Source organism: Tiliqua scincoides, chromosome 2, assembly GCF_035046505.1.
Source record: "Tiliqua scincoides isolate rTilSci1 chromosome 2, rTilSci1.hap2, whole genome shotgun sequence".
NCBI lineage: Eukaryota > Metazoa > Chordata > Lepidosauria > Squamata > Scincidae > Tiliqua > Tiliqua scincoides.
In genome coordinates, this window is record NC_089822.1 from 71,791,482 (window position 1) to 71,808,361 (window position 16,880).

The 16,880-nt window shown below is 42.8% G+C and overlaps 1 protein-coding gene across 2 annotated transcripts in view; it reads left to right on the forward strand.

Moving 5' to 3' along the window:
- KANK1 (KN motif and ankyrin repeat domains 1) overlaps nucleotides 1-16,880 on the forward strand; it is a 147,536-nt gene that overhangs the window by 73,156 nt on the left and 57,500 nt on the right. The window lies entirely within an intron of this gene.

Consider the following 16,880-nt stretch of genomic DNA (forward strand, 5'->3'; position numbering starts at 1 on the left):
TGCTGCCAGAGCTAGCATTTTGGCAGTGGGTTTGTTTTATGGCCATCGTAAAGGCCTTGTGAAAGCGTGTGGAGTTGCATGCTTCTGTCCCACTGCCTGAGTGGGGGCATCATGCGTGGCAGCAGGATCTGTAGAGGCCAAAGCCAGTAAATAAGAGGTGGGGTGGGGAGGGGGAGGAATGCGGGTCAGAAGGGGGTGGATCTGGTGGTAATGGCACATGCTGGATTCTATCCCCTCCTTTTTGCTGCTGCCCACCCCTTCTCCTCAGACTTGCACCAGCTTATTAGCTGATGATGGTCCAAGGATCAAGGGGTTTACGGAGGTGTAAGGGGAAAATAATTCTCATTTGCCCTCCTGATCCACCTCCCTCACTGAATACAGCACGTACCTTTCTGGTGTTGCTACATCAACTGGAGGGGGGAGATTGGGCTCTTAAAGGGAATAACTTTTCTGTTGCGAAAGGCAAAGAAAAAGCTTGTTTGTGAAATTTATCATAGCTAGTGCTAAACAAGCCGAAAACCCTAGACTTGTTGGTTGATAGCTGTAATTTTGTCAGATGTTAGCAGAGATCAGATCGGTTTCCTAGTTTGATTATGCGAAGTAAATGCATTAATTAATAACACAGGGTTGGCTCCAGTATAAAACTAGAGGGCTTTGCATGAGGAGTCAACATATAAAAGATTGGAGTTTACAGAGATTAAATTTGCAACTTGGGCTCCAAGGGGTGATATGTGTGTCCTGACCTGTAAGAGACAAAGTAAAACACAGAAAATGAACAGTAAGGGGAGAAACAATGGTAGACAATTGTAATAGCTATAACTCTCTGTTACGTTACATTAGATTGTAAGTCTGCAGACTGTATGCATACGTATTGGCATCTAGCAGTTTGAGGCATCTTATAGCTATTAATTAAAATCCTGCATGTTGTAGGCTAAACTTACTTGGACTTCGCACTTTTAAAATGGTTTAGTCTATTTAAGAGGTAGTCAAAATGCAACTATTTTGGCTGTGTGTTAAATAGCTTATTAACTTGAATGACAGGGACCTGAGGAATAGGTTAAAGTAGCTTTGATCTTCCAATGCCTTCTGCTATCCAAACCATAGCTTCTCATAAGGTAAATGAATTCTGAGCTCCTTATGAAAATAGCTCTTGTTAGTGTCTCCTAATAGGTCAGCTTACTTTAGCTTCTCATCATATGAGAAGTTTTAGCTATACTTAGAAGAGAGTTAGAGCTGTCCTTCTGAACATTCAACAACTTTATTTTGGTGTGTTATCCTGCTGTCCTATTCTTCCTCTTGTTTTTCAAAAAAATAATTGTCAAATTTCTATATGATGGCAACCGGTAAGTAACTAAGGCTGGAGTCGTGAACACGCTTAGGTGTGTGTGTCTCCTAATACACCTGGGGGTAAGTCCCAGGAGCTCAATAGAACTTAATATGTGAGTGGACAGGCATAAGTTTGCATTGTTAATGAAGGCTGATCATGCCTGAGTAATCTTAAAATCTGCTTCAGTTACAGCATATGCAGAAAATTTTAGTGTTCCTTAACTAAAGATTTAAGTTTGTTCTTTTTAATGTCAAAAGACTGTTCTAATTGTATATGGAGTACCTGAAGATAGTAAAAGGATCTTCCCCATTTGTTTTGCATTTATTGATGAGTTGATGAAGTACAGTACACTATTTAAAAAATGTGCTTAAGTTAATTGAGATACTAGAATGGCAGGTGTATATTTTAAGAAATATCCCAAGTACTGTATTTTGAAATATAGAAAACATGGTTTCAGAAGAAACCTTTTACATTTAAAGTATTTTTAAAAACTTAACAGGCCATTGTCCATGCCAAGTGAAAGAAGAGGATTAATCTCAGAAGACAGCTTTCTTATTCTTGCTTTTTTCTTCTTCTGTTGTCTGTAGATAGGTAGCCACACTGGTGTTCTGAACTTTATTGGGCTTCCATGAAACAAGTTGATTATTTCATAAAATCTCTTTAAAAATGTTTAACTTGCATTTTCTAGGATTCCCAGACATTTATCATTGGACTGCTAAGGTAGTTTTGTAAGAAGTCTGAAAAAACCAGTCCACCTGCTCTCACACAGGTGTACACTAATTATTTGTGACCTGAAAGGAAGAAAAAAACAATTTACAAAAGCTTCCATATTTGCTTTGTCTGGAGGCAATTCTTAATTTCTGTAGACAGCCAGGCAAGTGACTAACTTTCAGGGAGCTTTAATAGAGAAGTCACAATATAATCAACAGTAGTATTCATTAGTGATGGTTCAGCTGAAATTTCTCATAAGTCAAGTGATGTGACAATTTTATTTTAAAGGGGTAAATGAACTGTTGACTAGATTGTTTAGATATAGGGTGAGGAGGCCTTTGTTCATGTTGAACAAGAAATGTGACTTCTAAAACTGGTTTAAAAAAAGGCAACCTAGGGTGAACTCTTACATGCTTGTGAGTATGAAGCCTTTCCTGTCAAACGGGAATTTATCCACATGGAAAATGGAAGAGTAATGAAATCTGGAAGATAGAGCATGAGGATACAGGTAGTTGTAAATGCAGCAGTAGGGGTGGGCATAGTTTTTCCAAGATATTCACTATGTATGTAGTGTCTAGCAGTTAGCAGTGAAATGAATTTGTGGGGCTGTTCAGGCATGATTTATACCCCTGGGATTCTACTGGTGTGTGTGTAGCATAGAGGAGCAACCTTGATCTGACATGGAGGGGGGGGGGGAAGAAATTTATTGACTGCATTCCTTAACCACTGTTATAAAGTACAATTTTTTTTACATTTAGATGCTCCCTGAACTAAATTTATGCTGCAAATATTTGTAAAAAACTTGTTGAAAGAACAACTTGTCTGTATACTCAAAGTATTTTTCTGATACGGCAGGATGAGGTTGGCTTTATAGATGTGAACAAGGGAAGAACTGCATTTTATTTTAGTTTGAATCGGCAACAAATTTGCCTGTATAGAAAGCTACATATTCCATAGAACAGTGGTTCTCAAACTTTTAGGAAGATTTATTTCCTAAGTCAGTCTTTGCGAGGGAGGAGTGAGGGCAGTGACGCAATTCCCAGGGTTGCATTGTTAAGGGGGGCAGGCAGCAACAGGTGTGGGGAGCAAACCTGTGGTTTGCGTGCGCTGTTTCTCAACATTCCAAGCCTCAGGGAGCCCTGCGGAGGGCTGCGTGGAGCTCCCTGCACCTCCTGCTGCTTGCCCAAGCCCACAGTAATTGAAAGCACCCCTTTCTCCCCCCCCTTAGCAACACAATCCCAGGAATCATGTTGCTACCTGCCCCCTTCCTCCATCCCTTAAAGGACAGGGGAAGCTTTACAGGAACTGTTGGGTCATTTGGACTCTGAAGATTTAGCACCTACATTACAGGTTGCTGTGTATACTGGGTTCTTGGCAATGGTCCTCTGATTTGGGTTTGTTTCAGTATGCAGTGCAATTAAATCTGACCTTTAGATCTGAACTTTGGTTAGGAATAGGTGTCCGATTATGGCTTGGAATGTACACTGAGATGTAGAGAGCTCTCTGAATAGCGTGTTAGCTAATGTCCGCATGGAGCTTGTGACTTTGGCTCTTCAACAGTTTTCATTAATGTAATTTGTTGAAATATTCCCTCTATGACTAAAAGGACAGAACACTTTAACTAGATTCCGATATGTTTTATTATGTTCTTCAGAGGCAAAGAGTATAGCTCCAGATACAAACAACCTGAAAAAATGATTCAAACTAACAATATTGTAAGAATAAACAGCTTGTCCAGAGTAGAGTGGGAATATTTTGTGAGCCAGAAATCTGTGTTTCTCTCCCGCTTGTGAGTTACTGGTGAGCCACTATGGGAAATAGGATGCTGAACCAGATAGGCCTTTGGCCTGATCCAGCAGGGGTTTTCTTTTATCGCCTAACCTGCATATTTCAGTCACATCTGATTTTATTTGTGTACAATTTTCATATATATGGCTGATACAAAATTGTACTTGATGAAACTATACTTTTTAAAGCACAGTATTCTTAACCCAACCTGTTCTACCATCAAGTTCTACCATCATGTATAGAAAATTCCAATTGGCACTTGAAACCAAATATTGCACAATTGTTACTCATATGATAACTTGAAAGGAATTGTTGATTTGAACTGCTTATTATTTGCCTTTTGATTCTGATCCTTTAAGAATTTTTGGATGTCTCATTTTCAAACTGAACTCTGCAACTGTAAGTGCTAGCCATTTTTTACAATGAAAGCTGGAATTTTCAGCAGACTAACAATATTTGGGCTATGGAAGTATTTGCAGGTGCATGTAGCTTGTAGTTCATTGAAAACTGATTGATAGGAGTATGAAGGCCACTGACTTGTGAATTTCTCCTATTCCTTGTCTGAGTTTTATTCTGGGAACATAGGTGAAAACTGTCCAACCCTAGTGCTGTACCTTTCAATACCCACTGCAGTCTTGCTACAATTAGCTCTTAATTAGATGTGCTAGATTTGTGTATAGTTTCTGACTCGAAGGGTTGCTTCATAGCTGATTATTTTAGTGTGTACCTATATTTCACATGCTGAAAACGTGATGTTTGAATCCTGAAATGTGCTGAAACATGTACAGTGTGGGTTCATGCTATAGGTCACTCTCAGCTGGGTGTGGCTCATTTTGATGTGTTCCTGTATGGAGAACATTCATAGCCTCTTAATATAGTGTCTGGGTTTATGTGAAAATACAGTTTATGTTAACCATAACAATCCACAACATGGCTTGATCTTCCAGATGTGCAACAGAGCTGTTTGTTTGCTTTCATTGCACATTAGCTCAGTACTTGGCTTTATAAGTTCACTCGCATCACATTATTATGGTGCATAAGCCGCTTGAGATAGAGCAGTGGCCTTAACTGTGGCTTATCAGTAGCGTGTGCATTCAAACATAATATAAAGCCACAGTTTACACATACTGGTTTACAAGCCGTTTTCAAATTATGGTTTCATATCCTGATTTGTAGTTCGATTCTGGTTCAGATATAATGTGAAACTGGCATGTTTAATGTCTGAAACCAGCCAATGTGTGAAGGGACTGCTGAGTATACATTGAGTAGAAGCTTGGATTTTGTGGAAATGGGGTGACTTATACTTTCTCTTGCTGTTTCCTTCCTTTTGAACCTGACTCAGTAGCAAGGGGCATTAATGACCAGTTCACCATTTTTCAGTTCTCCAGCTTCTGGCTGCGCTCCAGATGTTGGAATGATTAGGATAGAGCTGCAGTTTTCAAACTCTCCTGGAGGGCTCCCGAGGTCAGCAGCAGTGAAAGTGAGCAATTGCGCTCTGTCTCCGCAAAACCGGAAGTGGAGCACGATCGCTCCACTTTCACTGCTGCTGAACTGGGGAGCCCTGCAGAGGCTCACACAGGGCTCCCCACACCCAGGGACGGCTGCTGCAGGGACTAGTGAGTACACCCCAGTCCCTGCAGCCCTATCAGAAGTGAAAGTGGAACGATTACACTCTGCTTCCTGTTTAGCGGAGGCGGGGCACAATCACCCCACTTTCACTTTGGAAGCCTTGGAGAGCCCTGCAGACAGCCGCACAGAGCTCCCTGCAGCCCTGGGAGGCTGCAGGAGGCTGTTTTAAGTGCAGCCAAGCCCCTGCAGTCCCCGGGATCACACCACTGCCTCCTCCCTGCCTCCTGGCTGCCCCTGACCCTTAAGGGCAAAGAGACCAGGGCCCTCAGGCTGGGGTGTCACAATGCCCCAGTCTGAAAACCTCTGGGGTAGAGATATCATGGGAATAAATCCTAACACTACAATCAGCAATTCCATACATGTTGACTTCAAGAGTTGAAATGGGGGAAGATCTGTAATGGAAATTTATTCCTAGTATCAGTTCTGCTTTCCAGATCATGGAGGGTGGGGGGGAATGCAGTTCTGGTTTGCATGCATTGGATCTGTCATTCTCACACTTTTAGTATTGGGACCTACTTTTTAGAATGAGAATCTGTCAGGGCCCACTGGAAGTGATGTCATGGCTGGAAGTGACATCACAAGCAGGGAAATTTTTAACAATCCTAGGTTGCAATCCTACCTACACATACCCAGGAGTAAGCACCATTGACTATCGTTGTTAAAAGCATATACAGTGTAGCCTGTTAAATGTACTGATCTTTCAAATTTCCTCAAATGCAGTCACAAAACATGGTAGCATCAAGTCTAATATATTAAAAATAAAATATTGAAATGAATGAGATGAACCCACCTGAAATTGATTCATGACCCACCTAGTGGGTCCTGACCCACAGTCTGAGCAACATTGCGTTGGACTATATCTGTTTCCAGGCTGCCTGTACTTATTGGGTCAGACCGTTCCAGGAGGGTGGACATAATAACTTAAGTTGCATGAATTTATAATTTGTGTTGCATGGATTAAAACACTTCAGAAAATTGTCATTTGGTATTGAGTCTACTCTGCTCTGTGGTTTATAGCAGCCCCCTCGAAACCCTGGCCCATGGGTTGGATCTGGGTTTTGGGCAAATCCCCCCCTCCGGTGCTTACCATTCTGGTGTACCGCAGGACTTCATGCTCTCTGATCAGGACAACACGACATTCTGGACAGTTGCATCTGCCTGGAAATCTGGGTACAATGCCCACTGGGGCATTGCACCATAGACGTGACTGACCAGAGTGTTGCGTTATCCCAATCTGGGGAACATGAAGTCCCATGGCATGCCAGAATGGTAAGCGCTGGTTGTACTGGGGAAGGCATTCCCAGCACACAAAGGTCTCCGATTTGGAGACTGTTGGTTTAGAGTGAATTGAACATGAGTTGCTTGGAAGCTCAAAAAAAAAAAAAGGTAAAAGAATCTGATGAATGGAAAGTTGGGTGGAGGGTTTTGTGGATCCTTTCCACAATATACTGCAGTATATTGTATTCTGCAGTGTGGCATGATGTCAGTGGAAAGCTAACATTTTTGAAGTACAGGTTTTTAGAACACTTCTACCCCACTTTTCTCTCAAAGTAGTATATCATAGTAATGTATTACGGTACAGTGTAAATGAAAGATTTGCACCATAGATCTTTTTCTCTGACAATTACAACAAAATAAAAGTATTTTTCCTTTCCATGAGTCTAATGCTATATTAGGTGCTTCCCAAGAGATTTCTGTATCATCATTGCATATTTGCACAAACAGAAGAGCTGCTGGCCTAAAATGGAGCTATGAACTCCCAAATAATAGAATTGAGCCCAGATTTGTTTCATTTCAAATTTTTATTGCCTAGGCTGTCCATGCCATAGTGGAAAGAATGTTTCAGTGTTTTCAGCCTGTTGTCAAACAGAGCTGTTCTAGAATTCTTGGAATTTTTAGACTGACCTACATAGAAAATTCTTAAAAGATGTGTGTTTTTCTTCTGTAGTGTTGAATCTCTCTTGAGAAACCTTCCCTTTTGTATTTGGTAGATGTTTTACTGTCACCTTATAAGAGGGAGGAAAATACTACTTAACAGTGTTTTCCTTCAGGACTGTGTGGAAAAAAATACCAACTTGATCAGTTAACTAAAACTAAACTGAAAGCAGTGTCTCTAGAATAAGATGGAGAATTTTTCTGCATTTAAAGCAGTGTTTCTGTTTCTGGGAGGGAAAGGGGAGATAAAAGGGGACTTGGAGATGGGAGAGAAATTAAATGAGTTCTTTGCATCTGTCTTCATGGCAGAAGACCTCGGGCAAATACTGCTGCCCAAACGGCCCCTCCTGACCAAGGAATTAAGTCAGATAGAGGTTGAAAGAGAAGATGTTTCAGACCTCATTATAAATTAAAGATCAATAAGTCACCGGATCAATAAGTCCACCCAGGAGTTATTAAGGAATTAAAGAATGAAGTTGCTGATCTCTTGACTAAAATATGCAACTTGTCCCTCAAAATGGCCATGGTGCCAGAGGATTGGAGGATAGCAAATGTCATACCAATCTTTATAAAGGGAAAGAAGGGGGACCTGGGAAACTATAGGCCAGTAGGATCTCAAAACACATAGACGAACTGGCCTTGCTGAGGGAGAATCAGCATGGCTTCTGTAAGGGTAAGTCTTGCCTCACAAACCTTTTAGAATTCTTTGAAAAGGTCAACAGGCATGTGGATGCGGGAGAACCGGTGGAAGTTATATATCTGGACTTTCAGAAGGCGTTCAACACAGTCCCTCACCAAAGGCTACTGAAAAAACTCCACAGTCAGGGAATTAGAGGGCAGGTTCTCTCCTGGATTGACACCTGGTTGAAGACCAGGAAACAGAGAGTGGGCGTCAATGGGTAATTTTAACAATGGAGAGAGGTGAAAAGCGGTGTGCCCCAAGGATCTGTCCTGGGACCGGTGCTTTTCAACCTCTTCATAAATGACCTGGAGACAGGGTTGAGCAGTGAGGTGGCAAAGTTTGCAGACGACACCAAACTTTTCTGAGTGGTGAAGACCAGACGTGATTGTGAGAAGCTCCAGAAGGATCTCTCCAGACTGGCAGAATGGGCAGCAAAATGGCAGATGCGTTTCAATGTAAGTAAGTGTAAAGTCAAGCACATTGGGGCAAAAAAATCAAAACTTCACACATAGGCTAATGTAGTGGTATTCAAACTGGGGCGTTGCGATGCCCCAGCCTGTGGGTCCTGGCCTCTGCCCCCTTAAGGGGTGGGGGCAGCCAGGAGACAGGGGGAAGGCAGCGGCGCGATCCTGCGGAGGCAGAACAGATCGCTCCACTCTCCCTTCCCCTGACCTGGGGAGCCCTGCAGGCACTCGCGCAGGGCTCCCCACACGTAGGAATGGCTGCTGCAGGGACTGGTGAGTGCATCCCAGTCCCTGCAACCCCTGAGCAACGCGATTCTGGGTATCGCGTTGTTGCCTTCTCCCTGCCCCTGCTGCCTCCCCCCCAACCCCGCAAAGACTTACTGTGGGTTTCAAACTCCCGGAGAGTTTGAAAACCGCAGGGCTAATGGGTTCGGAGCTATCTGTGACAGATCAGGAAAGAGATCTTGGGGTGGTGGTGGACAGATCGATGAAAGTGTCGACCCAATCTGCGGCGGCAATGAACAAGGCCAACTCTATGCTTGGGATTATTAGAAAAGGTACTGAGAACAAAACGGCTAATATTATAATGCCGTTGTACAAATTGATGGTAAGGCCCCACCTGGAGTGTTGTGTCCAGTTCTGGTCGCCACATCTCAAAAAGGACATAGTGGAAATGGAAAAGGTGCAAAAGAGAGCAACTAAGATGATTACTGGGCTGGGGCACCTTCCTTATGAGGAAAGGCTATGGCGTTTGGGTCTCTTCAGCCTAGAAAAGAGATACCTGAGGGAGGACATGATTGAGACATACAAAATTATGCATGGGAAGGATAAAGTGGATAGAGAGATGCTCTTTACACTCTCACATAACACTAGAACCAGGGGACATCCACTAAAATTGAGTGTTGGGAGAGTTAGGACAGGCAAAAGAAAATATTTCTTTACTCAGCGTGTGGTCAGTCTGTGGAACTCCTTGCCACAGGATGTGGTGATTGCATCTGGCCTAGATGCCTTTAAAAGGGGATTGGACAAGTTTCTGGAGGAAAAATCCATTATGGCTTACAAGCCATGATGTGTATGTGCAACCTCCTGATTTTAGAAATGGGCTATGTCAGAATGCCAGTGCAAGGGAGGGCACCAGGATGCAGGTCTCTTGTTATCAGGTGTGATTACTGGGGCATTTGGTGGGCCGCCTTGAGATACAGGAAGCTGGACTATATGGGCCTATGGCCTGATCCAGTGGGGCTGTTCTTATGTTCTTATTTGGCCCCTTCATACCACTTCACATGGGCCGCCTATTGGAAGTACCACGGGAAGTAACTGGCGATGATGTCATCATCAGTAACTTCCAGACTAGGTGGTCATACACAGTGCATCACTGATAAGAGGCTCAGAGTGGAAAAGAGGGCTTTTTCGAGCATGAGAATAGAGCAAGCTGGTTCTCATCCTATCGAGCTGAGCCTCCTCCTGCTACCTGTCATGTTGGATTTCTGGTCTTACTACCATGTGGTGGGGGTCTTAGGATCCTGTACATACCATCAGACAGCTCCTCAAGTAACACCTGTGGTACAAGTTCAACTGGTTGAGAAATGATGTTCTAAAGGATTCCTTTGCAGTAAAGAACCTTATAACTACCACAAAGAGTTAAGCCAATGCCAAATAGTACTACTTATTAATTTCTCAGCTGATGTTTTCTCCAGGTCTGAATAATTTGCTGTGAGTGGGGTTGGAGAGAGCAATTAAATTAAAAACCAGGAGGCTATTCATTTTTCATTCCTATCTTATAACACTTATAGTCCCTTTTATGTACATCTCTTTATTCCCAGGAACAAGTTTGCTTTCCTAAAATAATGCAAACCATGATATTTTAAAATGTGTACATGTCATGTTGTTCCTAAGAATTCTGCTTGTCCTTGACATGGGATCTTGATATGGTGGAAACATGCACATGGTGGTTTTGTGTATTTCTAAGAGAGTGCAGTGGATTCTCTTCCCACACAACCTGCCTCCCACCTTTGCTCTGTAGGCCTGAGAGAATCCAGCTCTTTCTTTTCAATCCTAACCAATTTTTTAGAACCAGATTGCACCAGATTTAGATTGCACCTGCAATCCAACCTCAAAGTAAGGGAACAAATCTTCCTTACCTTGACGAGACTTCCATGATTGTCCCCCTACCACAGGATAAGTGCGTACACTGTTGGCATAGCTGCATCAACTCTAGAGTTGGATAGGATTGGGCGCTTTATGCATTGACGTTGCATAAAGACTCAGATTTTTAGAATTCTTAGGTAGCTACAACTTTCAGTGTTTATTTCTGATACTTAGGAGGACTTTATCACGGCAACTTATAATATGAAATTTATTTCTCATGGTGTGGGGACTCAATCAAACAGGCTCCACTAAAATTCAAATTGAGCTGCTCCCTGAAGTTGTACAGTTAAGAGACCGGGAATCATAAAGTATAAACTTTAAATTGTGATGATAATGGCTTTAAGGGATTGTGGATCATGAAGAGCCTATGTTGTTATGCTGATTCCCCTGCCAGCAAGACATCCCTTCCCAAGGAAGACACAGATGTAGTGGCCCTGTCAAAAAAAAAACCCAACACGGAACCTGGGCAGAGGCCACAAGGCAACAAAAGCAGTTCAGGGAAAGCTGGTGCCAGTTATAGGGGATGGGGGGGGGGTTCCAGTACCTGGGTCTGTGGAAAAATGCTGTTGGAGGCCCTATACAGATGCTAATCCACATGCAACCCATGCCAACCTGGCTGCATTGTCATGGATGTTGGGTGGGCTGCCTGGGGTGTTTCAAGAATGGGGATGGGGCATTTCCACTGTAACCCCCCCCCCATCCTCCTTCTGTTTACAGGTTCTGTACTGATACCTGCCTTAGGCTAGGTTCCAGGGGCTCTGTTGGGTGATCCTTGTTGCCCTGAGTACCCACAAGGATGTATTGGATGGCCTCATTTGTAGAGCCACATAGTGGACCATCTGGGTCTAGCAGGTGGCCATCTAGGAGTGGCAGGACACACTAACCCAGGACACACTGGCTGTCCTAGCGCTGCAGTGTAGGCTATAGCAATGTAGATCAGCCCCCAGGCCATCATGGTCATGCTTGGGGATCGCCCCCATGGAGCCCGCACAGACCCTGCCCTCCCTCCATCTCCCTGACATCACAGACCCCCTTAGATGATTGGGGGCCCCATGTCATCACCGTGCTATAAGCTAACCATTGATATCCTGGTCTGGCATAGGCCTCTTCATTGCCATGTGCCCTTGGGGCTCAGCTGGCCCAGCCTCTGTCTGGTGATGTGGCTGCCCTGTGAGGCCATGATGAATAGGCATCCTTTAAAAGATGGCCAGCTATGGTAGCAAGTGGCAGATGCAGCCTGTGAGGGAGAGGGCCAGCTTGTGGGGGCTTTGGATGTGTCACTGGCCAGGAAAACATTCTGATGGTTCTGGCATTGTCTGTCTTCCTGCATAGAAAATGCAGATGCTTTTTTCACTGAGTGAGCGAGGGCTAGAAATATGCAGTTTTTAAATAATGATAATGCTGGAATTTGGTTAATAGTTGCAGTGGCCTGAGGTAGAGGGAAAAGAAACAGGAAATTAAGCATACCATTGGCAGGTTTGAATATTTTGGAGAATGCATTAAACTATTGCAATTGTCCAGTAGTAGTAACAGTAGTTGCAGTGCCTTGTAAATCAAACTAAAAGTGTTTTCTCATTACTAACAAAACATCCACAAAGCTTGTCTAGACACTTTGTTTAAAGGTACAATAAACTAGATCAGATTGATCATGTGTATACACAGGGGGTTTAAGAAGATGGAGCAGAAACCATGGTGATTGGAAGAACTTCCATGGCAACTGGGACAGGTGGCTTAAAAATTACATTTGATGGTTTGAGTATAACTTACTGGTTGATGCTATCACAAATGTCTTAGTTTGGTACGCTGTCCTTAAAATGTGAGAATCTTTTCTTCTCTGTTTAAATGGGAAAACAATGATCCAGTATCTTAGCTGTAATATGAAGTTTCAAACCCTTAAGGGGGGACATGGGGAATGCTCCTGTAAGCTGCAACCCTTTGTCATGTGTGATAACTCATTTCTTACACAATACAGGGTATAGGTAAGGTGTGAATTGTGATTTGAGAAGGCAATTCCAGATGTGCCTTGTCCATTTAGGTACAAACTATGTCTGCAGAAGTGATTTTCATGCCATGATGTGGGTGGTGCACATGTGGTTTGAATGGCTTCCTGCAGGATGTGCTGTATGTTACTTTTTATTTATTTTTTAAAGTGTGGAAATCACTGGGTGATGGCAGTTGGTTGTGTTTTTTTATTTTTTATTTTTTTAAACCCTCAGAGTTATGTTTAGATTGCATCTTGGCCAGTAAAATATCTTTGTAATGTAGCTAGGAATTTGGGTAGGCTTTGTACAGTTGAAACTGCAGATAAAACCAAAAGTTCCCATGTAAGAATTAGGCATTCACATGAGAGCCTGTGCTTAACGAATCTTCAGTACAAATGTTTGCATTTCAATTTTTAAGGTTTTGGAACTTTCTAGCCTTCTCTAAATAGTTAACTTGTCTTAAACCCTCAAGGAAAACTATCCTGTACGTTTGCATCTCTCTGGAGTAAAGATGCTAGTAGCAGTGCGAAGGGTTGCCTCATGTTGGAAAATAATAACTACCTAGGTGTGCATTTTGAAGTGTTTAATATATGGCATCCCATTAATCCAGTGGTTCCCAAACTGAGAGCCGCAGCTCCCCAGAGAGCCACAGAAACCAGCCAAGGGATCTGCAGAGTCCTCATGAAAATCCTGTTGCCCTATACAATGTATAGGATTGTAGCCGTAATGGGGAGCCTTGGCTAGTGACCCAGTAGGTCAAGGGATCCACCAGTTGAAAAGTTTGGAAACCACTGGATTAATCTTTACAACAGCTTTATAATATAGCTCAGTATTGTTCCCATATTGCAGATAGAGGGCTAAGAGATAGTTACTTGTTAGCAGCTGCATGGTAAGCTTAGTCTTGGCAACTCACACTTGTACAGTTTACTGTATTAAGTGGACTCATGGTGCACTGTGTCATGAGCAAGGTCTATACGCATTTTACTGCACGTGTGTGCTGAGAGAAGCTGCAGCATGTGCATGCACTTTGTGAAATAAATCAGAATCTATATCCACATGGGATATAATGTGGATATATGCAGTTTACCCACTAAATCTGTAACATACAAAGAGGCACTAAGTTGATGGCAGCTTCTGAGTTTATGGCCTCTCCAAAGGTTTAACTAACATCTGGTGGGCTTACAACAGAATAAGCATCTCTTTCACCACCACTGCCTTCTCGACTCAGTCTGTCATTAACTTTGTGTATCGGTGAATAACCATTTGGCTGTGTATGGAAAAGGAATTTGTTCTACTAGACAACAATTCACATGCTGCCAAACCATGTAAATGCCAAGACTTCTGGCACCGGAACTCACTGGTTAAAAAGGTTGAATGCTAAATTTAAATGTGCTTTCTAACTAAGAAGCAGCTTCTACTGGCAAATGAAGCTTCAAATCAATCATTGTTTTTCTATTTGACCTGAAGGTCTTAAAAACATTGCAGTCTCAGACAAGTACAGGACAAGCATGCAAAAATGCAGGATTCACAAGAACAGCAAGTGCTAAAGGCTTGCCATGAGAAATAAATGTAGCTGTAAATTCTAATACTGCTATAAGGTGAGTTTCAGGGCAGACTGGACACAGTTCCTAGCGGTTAGTGATTGGTGCCTGCCTTCCTGTTCCCACTTTACACATGAAATAGAGGCTAAATGGGAAAAGTAGCTTCTTGCCACCTCCCCAGACTGATAAATCAGACAGAAGGAGGCTGACTGGGGAAAGTCTGTCCCTTCTCCAGCAGACCTTGGAACCCCAGAACCTTAAAATTCCTTCCTTAAAATCAAATAGTAGCAGAACACTGAGAGACACTGCAACCTGCTCCCTCTTAAATTAACTGAGACCAGTTAGATGAAATTGTAAAAAGGACAGATAGAAGTTTTATTTCAAAAGCTGTACAGTGGAAGGGTAACTGCAAGGGTAAAATGAAATGCTGATGATCTGACAGAAAGGGGTGGAGGCAAAGGTTGGCATGATACTGAAAGACAAGCAGAAAATAAAATAAACCCTGACATATCTTACTGGGTAGATCCCTATGTTACCTGATCATGCTGTTCCTGGGTCCTGGTTCCAGAACCCTCACTTGCAGCAAGGTGAGTGGGCAAATACCTCATGAAGCTTCAGATCCTTCTAACATCTGACTTGGGCAATTGTGTAAAAGGAAATTTGGTGGCTTGTCCCCCCATACCCAACTCCACAAGCTTAATTAATGCCCACAGATAACAAAAAATAGGGTCACAGAGTCCCTGAATTTTCTGCTCCTGAAAATCAGGTACACTTCATGGTCCACTGAGCTGGCTCAGAGCCAAGTTCTCTCAGAGCCAAGTTCTCTGCGAAGAGTCTTTTATTAGTCATTTGCAGAAGATGCTCTCAAAATAATCGGCAGATTGAACTGTCTTTCAGTCTCAGCAATCCCTTCAGGCTGCTGGGGTACCACAGAAAGATGAAAAAAATGGGTCTGTTCTGTTAACAGAGCTGTGGAAAAACGAACCCATTCACAGTGAAGCTGAGTTACGCAGAGCTTTTTATATATATTGCAAAAACTCATTGTTGTGCTTTGACCACCATCATATATTTAAGCGGAAGATTAAGCAGCAGACACCTGAATTCCCATTTGTGTATTGTATATATTAATAACAGTATAATACAGTATAAAACAAGTGTAGATCATTATGCTCAATGTTGTCTCTAGATATCATTGGTTGTATTCTGCATGTTCCCCTGGGGGCTGGGGATAAGAATACGCCCTCAGTTTGGCTGTACTTGTTGTAAGAGGCGACTAACAGCCACTGGGTAGATGGGACTCGTTAGCCTGGGAAGGCAGCTCATCTGAGAGAAGGAAAACTCTGATCCCAAACCTCCACTGCTTTGTGGCTACATCCAGTTATGGAAAAGGCTTCAGGAGTCAACCTCGAGGCAAAATTCGGAGCCGGAGTCCCGGAGGCAGTTCATGGCTGAACACAGTCACATTCTGGCAACTCCTGCAACGCCGCTGGAACCAACCATATTGGTTTCTGCCTTTCCATTGGACCATTTCAGCGACGTGGAGAGAGGGGATTTGCTGCATGGGAAACAGTCTATCCTCCATATCTACTTTACCCAGGCTTCACGCACTGGAGAGGACACTGTTCCAGAACCACCATTCAGAGTGCGATACCATTGACTTCCAAGACTGAAGGATGCCAAGAATTCTGCATTTTCATTGCCCCTCTCCCTTGGCAAAGTCCTTGATTTAAATTGCAGCCAGTTAATACTGGGTGCTCCTAAAAGTGGCACCTTAATACATTTAAAGCAGGAAGGTGTAAAGCATCTGAATTGCAAGAATTTTTGAACAACTTAGAGGCAAATGAATGTAAAAGAAGTTGGAAGACAGAATATAAATTGAAGCACACAGTTTCAGTTCAATTACAATTCAAATGTAATAATCCTGACCCAATAAATCATGAAAATACTGTTTCCCATAATGTCTGAATCTGAATACAGTGACCCTCAGTATCCATTGGTTCGGTAATTGCAGATTTGAATATCCACAGGTTCCAAACTCATGGAATAGGCCACCTGTTGTCCTCTGAACTCCTGGAGCTATGCTCTGATCATGTCCTGAGGACTGTAGAACATGACTTCCGGTTGAACGAAAACTAGAGATTGTGTATTTGGGCTCTCTGGCTGTGACCAGAGCACAGCTCCACTCACATTCAGAGGGCAATCATGCTCCTGCCCGCAGATTTTAACATCCACAGATTTCAATATCTGCAGGGTGTCCGGGAACGGATCGAAGGCCGCCCTGTACTATGACTGAAGCACCTGTATAGAAACTGAAATATTAAACAGGATTAAACCATGGTTTGATATCCTAGGTTGTACACATAATTTCAAATGACAGCTTCCTGATTTGAACATCATGGGAAAGGTGGCTTAACAATCCAGAAATAGTTGAATTAAAGCACACGGTCGGGGGGGAGTGCATGAATCTAGTTTGTTTTGACTTGAATCATAATGCCTGAACTGGATCTGTCTGTTCATGAAGCCTCTGTGTATTCAAGCACTTTGTCATTCCCAGCTGCACTGGTTATTTCTCTGATTGTAAGCCATAGTAGTTGTTGTTCTGTTGCACGTGTTTGCATTTCAGATGTATTTGCAATAATGCATTTGCTGAGTGTCACATTGTCTGCCATTTGT